Source organism: Eretmochelys imbricata, chromosome 8 (genome assembly GCF_965152235.1).
Source record: "Eretmochelys imbricata isolate rEreImb1 chromosome 8, rEreImb1.hap1, whole genome shotgun sequence".
Classification (NCBI taxonomy): domain Eukaryota; kingdom Metazoa; phylum Chordata; order Testudines; family Cheloniidae; genus Eretmochelys; species Eretmochelys imbricata.
This window is the reverse complement of record NC_135579.1, coordinates 13,158,406-13,168,261: the sequence shown is the minus strand read 5'-3', so window position 1 is coordinate 13,168,261 and position 9,856 is coordinate 13,158,406.

Sequence of the window (9,856 nt, the reverse complement as noted above, 5' to 3'; positions counted from 1 at the left end):
TCTTTTTGCAAATACAGACTAACACGGCTGCTACTCTGAAAATTGTTACTCCTGTGCAGGAAAGAATAGGACACGGATCAGGAGTGCCCAGTAAGCATTGCGGCCTTGTGTATCATCCACACCAGTTCTATTCCAACTACTCAGAGCCCCACAGTTTGTGTGCTTGTTCAGCTGAATATTTGTATCTCGGTCAACACTTCAGTGCAAATCCAGGCATTCAAGAGTGATCAAAGCTGATGAGACAAACTTTTTTTATTATTATTATTTTTGGTAATTCAGTTAGCAATATTGCTCCTCATTTCCTAAGAAAACAATCCAGAACAAAGGCGTAAGCTTTATGGTATCACACAATATGTCTTACCCTGTCAACTTTTATTTAAGGGCTCCCAGTGAACAATTTAAACTTACTTTGTTCTTTATTTTATCATCTCTGTTCAATGTGGTCAGATTGCCCCCTGCTGGATAGTCATAGGATTGGTGGAAGCAGTTATAGAAAGTGTGCTTTTAAAAGAGGATCTCTTTGTTTTTTTGTTTTTAAAAAGTAGACATTTTTCCTCCTAGCTATTACTCAAAATTTTTCGTCATGAATGGCAGTTTCACAGAAGCAGAAAGGTAGCTTCTCCACACTTACAAATGGCTGCTTGAGTTAAATCCAAACTCTTCCAGCCTCAGCTCCCTCCCTGGCACCTTCCCAAGGCAGATGGCATGGCCGAGGTTGCATGTTCTGAGACAGAGCATTGCAGCACTGAGCAAAGTGCTTGGGGTGTGCTATAGACCACCGGGATCTAATTTGGCTATGGATAGAGCCCTTTTTAATGAAGTAAATACTAATGGAAACTGTGTGATCATGGGAGACTTTAACTTCCCAGATATAGACTGGAGGACGAGTGCTAGTAATAATAATAGGGCTCAGATTTTCCTAGATGCGATAGCTGATGGATTCCTTCATGAAGTAGTTGCTGAACCGCCTAGAGGGATGCCATTTTAGATTTGGTTTTGGTGAGTAGTGAGGACCTCATAGAAGAAATGGTTGTAGGGGATAGTCTTGACTCAAGTGATCATGAGCTAATTCAGTTCAAACTGAACGGAAGGATTAATAAAAATAAATCTGCAACTAGGGTGTTTGATTTCAAAAGGGCTGACTTTCAAAAATTAAGGAAATTAGTTAGGGATGTGGATTGGACTGAAGAATTTATGGATCTAAAGGTAGAGGAGGCCTAGGATTATTTTAAATCAAAGCTGCAGAAGCTATCGGAAGCCTACATCCCAAGAAAGGGGGAAAAATTCATAGGCAGGAGTTGTAGACCAAGCTGGATGAGCAAGCATCTCAGAGAGGTGATTAAGAAAAAGCAGAAAGCATACAGGGAGTGGAAGAAAGGAGGGATCAGCAAGGAAAGCTACCTTATTGAGGTCAGAACATGTAGGGATAAAGTGAGACAGGCTAAAAGTCAAGTAGAGTTGGACCTTGCAAAGGAAATTAAAACCAATAGTAAAAGGTTCTATAGCCATATAAATAAGAAGAAAACAAAGAAAGAAGTGGGACCGGTAACCACTGAGGATGGAGTGGAGGTCAAGGATAATCTAGGCATGGCCCAATATCTAAACAAATACTTTGCCTCAGTCTTTAATAAGACTAAAGAGGATCTTAGGGATAATGGTAGCATGACTGCAGGAATGAGGATATGGAGGTAGATATTACCGTATCTGAGGTAGAAGCGAAACTCGAACAGCTTAATGGGACTAAATCGGGGGTCCCAGATAATCTTCATCCAAAAATATTAAAGGAATTGGCACATGAAATTGCAAGCCCATTAGCAAGAATTTTTAATGAATCTGTAAACTCAGGGGTTGTACCTTATGATAGGAACTATGTTAGCAATTCTCCAATTTTTAAGAAAGGGAAAAGTGATCCAGGTAACTATAGGCCTGTTAGTTTGACATCTGTAGTATGCAAGGTCTTGGAAAAAATTTTGAAGGAGAAAGTAGTTAAGGACATTGAGGTCAATGGTAAATGGGACAAAATACAACATGGTTTTACAAAAGGTAGATCGTGCCAAACCAACCTGATCTCCTTCTTTGAGAAAGTAACAGATTTTTTAGACAAAGGAAACGCAGTGGATCTAATTTACCTCGATTTCAGTATGGCGTTTGATACAGTGCCACATGGGGAATTATTAGTTAAATTGGATAAGATGGGGATCAATAGGAAAATTGAAAGGTGGGTAAGGAATTGGTTAAAGGGGAGACTACAACGGGTCCTACTGAAAGGTGAACTGTAGGGCTGGAGGGAGGTTACCAGTGGAGTTCCTCAAGGATCGGTTTTGGGACGAATCTTATTTAATCTTTTTATTACTGACCTCGGCACAAAAAGTGGGAGTGTGCTAATAAAGTTTGCAGATGATACAAAGCTGGAGGTATTGCCAATTTAGAGGAGGACAGGGATATCCTACAGGAGGATGACTTTGTAAACTGGAGTAATAGTAATAGGATGAAATTTAATAGTGAGAAGTGTAAGGTCATGCATTTAGGGATTAATAACAAGAATTTTAGTTATAAGCTGGGGACGCATCAATTAGAAGTAACGGAGGAGGAGAAGGACCTTGGAGTATTGGTTGATCATAGGATGACTATGAGCTGCCAATGTGATATGGCATTGAAAAAAGCTAATGTGGCCTTGGGATGTATCAGGAGAGGTATTTCCAGTAGGGATAAGGAGGTTTTAGTACTGTTATACAAGGCACTGGTGAGACCTCACCTGGAATACTGTGTGCAGTTCTGGTCTCCCATGTTTAAGAAGGATGAATTCAAAATGGGAACAGGTACAGAGAAGGGCTACTAGGATGATCCGAAGAATGGAAAACTTGTCTTATGGAAGGAGACTCAAGGAGCTTGGCTTGTTTAGCCCAACTAAAAGAAGGTTGAGGGGGGATACAATTGCTCTCTATAAATATATCAGAGGGATAAATACCAGGGAGGGAGAGGAATTATTTAAGCTCAGTACCAATGTGGACACAAAAACAAATGGATATAAACTGGCCACCAGGAAGTTTAGACTTGAAATTAGACAAAGGTTTCTAACCATCAGAGGAGTGAAGCTTTGGAATAGCCTTCCAAGGGAAGCAGTGGGGGCAAAAGATCTATCTGGCTTTAAGATTAAATTCATAAGTTTATGGAGGAGATGGTATGATGGGATAATATGGTTTTGGTAGTTAAATATTCATGGTAAATAGGCCCAATGGCCTGTGATGGGATATTAGATGGGGTGGAATCTGAGTTACCCAGGAAAGAATTTTCTGTAGTATCTGGCTGGTGAATCTTGCCCATATGCTCAGGGTTCAGCTGATCGTCATATTTGGGGTCGGGAAGGAATTTTCTTCCAGGGCAGATTGGAAGAGGCCCTGGAGGTTTTTCGCCTTCCTCTGTAGCATGGGGCACGGGTCACTTGCTGGAGGATTCTCTGCTCCTTGAAGTCTTTAAACCACGATTTGAGGACTTCAATAGCTCAGACATAGGTGAGAGGTTTGTCACCGGAGTGGTGGGTGAGATTCTGTGGTCTATGTTGTGCAGGAGGTCAGACTAGATGATCATAATGGTCCCTTCTGACCTAAGTATCTATGAATCATCAACATCCCTTTGGGGCCAAAAGAGAGCGATGCTATAAGCTAGTCGTTAGGGCATTCAGCTAGGAGAGGGAAGATCCAGATTCCGGTCCCCCTGCTCAATGCATGCTTAATTATTTGTAGAAGAGTGAAAAAGCTTCACTGGGAGAGACTGAGGAAGACATAACCCAGTAGTTAAACCACTATCATAGGAGGGGGAAGACCCAAGCTCAAATCTCTTCTCCAGAGAAGGAAAATGAACCTGACTCTCCCAGATGCAACCTGATGTCCCTACCACCACTGCTTCATCCATGTGGGTTTACATGTGCATCACGCACACCTACCAGCTCAGGCCCCACAGGCAAGAGAGGGGTGGGAGAATACTTAGTTGGAGGATCCTGCTGGGGCTTAGGTATGAAACAGGCATCTAGGTGCCTAGAGCAAGGCAGTTGTACACATGCTCACTGGCAGATTTTCAAGCATTGACGGTGTTAGGCGGCAGCTCAACAGTGGTCTTAGGATCTCATTGGCACATACATGTTGAACTCAGACATCTAAGTACTTTTGTGGATCAAGCCTTAGACACGTCTGAATTTTTACCCAGCACCACCATTTTATAAATGGGGAAACTAATGTACAAGGAACTTAACTCATTTGTCCTGGGACATACAGCTGGTAAGCGGGAGAGGTAAAAATGCAGTCCAAAGAAGTCCTCACAATTCTCCTGCCCTAGCTCCTAGCCAACACTACTTCTCCATTTGAACCTGAGTTTAAAGCAGTGGTGGGCAACTTGTGGCCCGTCAGGGTAATCCTCTGGCGGACTGCCAGACAGTTTGTTTACGTTGACTGTCCACAGGCATGGCCACCCGCAGCTCCCAGTGGCCACGGTTCGCCGTTCCCGGCCAATGGGAGCTGCGGGAAGCAGCACGGGCTGCAGGGACATGCTGGCTGCTGCTTCCCATAACTCCCATTGGCCAGGCATGGCAAACCATGGCCACTGGGAGCTGCAGATGGTCAATGTAAACAAACTGCCTCGCAGCCCACCAGCTGATTGTCCTGACGGGCCACAGGTTGCCCACCACTGGTTTAAAGGCTATTACTGTTAAAGGATATCCACAATACTTGTAATTCCATGTTCCGAGCAGAATTAGTTGACCAACCCAGGAAAGTATAAAAAAATTCCCCTAGTTAATGTAACGTGAATTCAAAACAATATCTTAACATCGTTAGTACACCTGTGCATCTGAATTAAAATCCTTGTCCTATTAATTTCCATAAATGGCTAATAATGTGCATTTCAGCATTGTTTACAGAATTGTGATAGGTCTGCTGATTAGTTCAGGTTTCGATTTAATCTATAATAAATTAAACCATGATTGCTCCCCCATCAGAACAACGACCTTGGTATATTAATTTTAATAAAGGTAAGAAATTGCCAAGGTAAGTAATTTTCAGTGTTAATAATTTAATAAGGCAATAGACCTTGTAATTAAAAATAAGTTTAAGGAGGCTGCTAAGTGATTTTGATAATGATTTAAGGACCAATTATAGAAAAGATCTCATTCTCACCATCCTAATTAAATATTGGGAACAGCGCAAAGCAGAAGATCTGAAATTAACCATTTTTATTATATTGAGGGCAATCACATACTATATTTATATCAGAAAAGTTTGACTGAAAAATGATATAATGGGATTGTTAAAGAATGCTCTGCTGCTTTGTAATAGCCCAGTAGGAGAATTGCAGTGGCAAGAGTTGCCAGAGTACACTCATCTTCCAGATGCTGCCTCACATCTATCCCTCAGGGACTTATGTAAATCCAAACTACACCAGCATCATGAGTCAAGGATTTCACCCACACTAGCAATACAAAAGAGTGACCTCAGCGCAGATCCAAATCTGACACTTCAGCAGTAAGCAAAGCTTAATATTGAGATTGCCTTTGTATGACGGTTGTTAATTTACTAGAGGCTACTAACTAAAAGAAATCTCTTTAAGATGAAGGGGGACATGTGGGGAAAATAACTCATCCATACACCAGTACTTTTAAGAACGGAAGCTGACAAGCTGTAATTGGGGATTAAAACTGGTGTCCCTAAAGGGCAATAGGAGAGCTATAAAGCCTGGTCTAAAAGGCACCTGGAGAATCCAAGCTATGAAACCATGTAATTGTTGGTTTCAGAGTAGCAGCTGTGTTAGTCTGTATCCGCAAAAAGAAAAGGAGGACTTGTGGCACCTTGGAGACTAACCAATTTATTTGAGCATAAGTTTTCGTGAGCTACAGCATCCGATGAAGTGAGCTGTAGCTCACGAAAGTTTATGCTCAAATAAATTAGTCAGTCTCCAAGGTGCCACAAGTCCTCCTTTTCTTTTTGCGAATACAGACTAACACGGCTGCTACTCTGAAACTTGTCCAATGTCACTCAAGAAATCTACTGCACATCTGGAAATTGACCCCAGATCTCTAGGGCTACAAATTAATCTGCCTCCCTCTAACAATTTTTGTTATCCTTTCTTATTTGAAGCATTATTAATTCTCTTCTTTCACAACCCATCCAACTCAAATAAACCATTCTCTTTTCACCCTGCATGCAGCTGAGCAGGAGCCAAGGACAGATCACTTAGCTGAATAACATGCACTGGTACTAAATGAAAAACTAAAACTACAAATTTTTTAAGATATCTGATTTCCTGTAAGTGAAATGTATTTGTTTAAACTATTATTTCTTTCCTCATTTCATAAAAATCAAATCACCCACAAAAACCTACATAAATAGAGCTTCAACTCTCATCTTGAGAAGTTTAATAAGAAAAAACTCTTCAGGAATTCCATCAGTATTCTGATAAAAGAAATAGAAGTCATAATTCACCTTAATAGAAGAAAGTTTCCTTTCTCCAGGGGAAGAATTCATCAAGACTTCTCCTGTAGGTAAGATTTGACACATTTGCTTGTTTCTTCCTCTACCACTTGATCTCAGTACTTTATGACTATTTGATTGTCTGTTACTAAATTTTCAACTGGCAAATTCAATTAAAAACAGAAAGCAACAGTTCCATCCTGCTTACTTGATCAGCAAACGGTTTTGTTTATTACACAAAGGATGATACATGCCCCACTCTTGTGGTGGCGAGTTGGATTATATGAAATATTTCTTCCTTTATTGGAGTTATAAGGCCATCAACTTAACAGGCCAGCACCAGACAGGTGTGACCTTATCCAATTAAAGTAACAGTCCAGGCAATATTGCAAGTGACAGAGAAAATTCCTTAATGTGTAGAGGGCTTCTGTCTACATTAGATCTTTTTTCTCTACTAAGATGCATGTTTTGTCCTTTTACAGAATGAGGATAAGAAAAGCATTGCAACAAGTATTGTGGAAGGTACAGTCATTGTCTAGCTTAGAAGTTAATAGAAATGGTCATCTCACAGTTTTTTTTTATTCTGTACCTCTGCCCTTATGCATACCTACAATCCAATGGAATATTCCTGCTGTCTTGGATACTCTCAATAGAATTCTTCCTTGGAATTCACTCTTCCAAAGCCCGGGTTTTGGGACACAGACTAACACAGTTGGTGCCACTTATTAACTCTCAGTTGGGAAGTGAAAGTGATGGCAATCCACTAATTGGCTTGTAATTTGTAGGATACAAGTATTACCTGATCATAATTTGAATGAGTTTTTGTAATGCTTAACAGCCACACAAACAAGGGAGAGCTTTCTGTCAGACTTCAACAGTTGTCTAGTCTTATATTTTCAAACCTCTCTCGAGACAGCAAGCTAAAGCATTTGTCAATTATATGATTATTCAGCCCCAGTTGATAATGGATTAAAATTCTGAAAATGAATGTCTCCAGTGATTGCCCAACGTAAAACCCAACGGTGTATGTTATTTAAAGAACTTCAAGGATTTCACATTCATGTTAATTTCCTGTGAATTTAAAAACATACAAATAAGTATCCCTTGAGTACCATTTGCAGGAGCCTTATTTAAAATTTGAATATTTGCATAAAACAGTTTAAACAAGATGAAAACTGTATATTACAGGCTAAATTGCATTAAAGGAAAGGAGCAGCACATTTTGTCAATACGTATTCCCATCTCTGCATTAGAAGAGCCAGCCTGGTTGCTCACAGCATGGTGGGGGTGGGTATGTGCACGCATGCATGTCAGTTTGGGTGTCAACCTTTGTCAGATACTTTATAAGCCAATGTACTCTCTCAACGGCATAGTGTTGGGATGGGGTTATTTTTGTGAATCCAGTTTAAGATTCAAAGTCAGCCAGCTCAAGACTTCACTCCTCCCTCATCCGATTTCAGAGGATCAATAAGTTCAAGATTATGCAGTTTCTAATTTCAGGCCTATACTTGCAAGAGAATTTTCAGAGAAGACTGCAGACTCTATGCCTTTATAAAAAAGAGAATTTATGAATATGAGCACTCCAGTCACAAGCTTAGGTTAAAAAAAGGACAGAATAGTAAGACTGAGGGACAAGTATCACGAAAGTTAAATATAAGACCAATAAAAATAAAGTGAATTCTATTAAATGAATTTTAAGAAATAATTTTAGTAATCCCAATGATGTGGAAGTGAGGGAACAGGATATGCTTTTTTCCATGAATCATGGCAGTGCCTTTCCCATACATAATACAAACACTATGTGGGGTATGAACAAAGGTAGCAGACGTATCTAACCACAAAAGAAGGGGTGGGGGGGAAGATACGGCATTCAACAGTACATACATTCTTCTCTTCCATCCAGGAGCACACATCCCTCACCACTGCAACACTCACTGTGAACTTCACTCTTTACCCTAGAGAGATGCCAGCTTTCTGGGACCTCCCTTCCCCAAACTTGCAGCCACCATAAACAGATTCAGCTCCCCAACCTACTCTCCATTCAAGGGCAGGGGGGCAGAAAACACACTGAAGGACTTATGCACTTTAAAAAAACTACACATCACATATTCTGAGGGGCAGACCTGTTTGATTTCCACCAGGAGTTAAATCAAAGGAAACTGTTAAGGAAGAAACCAACAGGAAATGAAACAATGGCAAAGATAAGAGGCATCTTCAAAGGAGTGATAATGGCAGCCATAGATTAAGTAGCAGCTACCTAGCTGGCTCCATTGAGGCTGCTCTTCCCAAGGCGAAGCCTAGAATCAAAGGGGTTCCTAAACCTTGAAAATGGGGGCCTCAGGAAGGAAGATGGGTGAGTTAGTTGTCAGCCAACAGAGGCGGATACCAAAACTGACAGAATATGGCCACAATACCAAGACTATACTGGTATAACTACAGTTCTGTAGCTACACTGGTATAAGTCCTATGCTATAGATGCAGTCTACACCTACAGAAGGGGTTGTTCTGTAGGAACACCTCCCTGAGCAACAGCAGCTAGGCTGACAAGCAGTCTCCCACAGACCTACTTGTGTCTACATTGGATTAGGCTTAGATAGGGAAATGGGAATAGGACTTGTATTAACCCATTTTCCTAAATGCCAGTTCCCTTTGGTAATAAAATACTACTTTGTTTTCCCTTTGAGGTAATACTACAAAGCTCTTTTTGAGTCACTTTAAATGTAGACCCCAAAAGTGAACGGGCTTACTGGTGCCAAATGGAGTTCAGCCTGTCCTATTAATGTGGCTGGGAAAACAAGAGGGCTGCAGCCCAGAGATCCAGTTTAACAATAGGTGGACTGCACAGTTTCTCGGAGAGTGAAGGAAGCCAGGCCTGTTGCATGAGGGGTGCACTCAGGAGGGACTGAAAAGGAGTCTCAGGTGCAATTTACATTGGAACGATGACACAGATGCACACATATTTGAGCCTTCACACTTGAACCATCTTTGATCAATCAGTTAGCTCAAAGACATTGTAAATCTTGGTCTCTCAGCTAACCATAGTGCATAAAAATTCATTTAGGATGACAACTTTTTTTTGTTTAATTAACAGACCACCCCAGAGAACCCACCTTATGTGCAAATTGTTGGCTTTCAAAGTGTAGTTCTTAAGCCAGAAGAACAATCATGAAGTTCAGAATGTTTTGGGGAGGGGGAAGGGGAAAAGCTACTTTGTAATTAATGGAACTTTGAAATTGGCCAAATTTTCTTGAAAGTCACTAGAAGATTCAAGGTTTACTGAATTTGTGTGCACATAAAACAGACAGGACACTCTGTACTTTAAATGCAAAACCAAAAGACAATTTCAACTATCGCATCACAATGGCTGTCATAGAATGAGGAAGGCACATTTTTGGAAG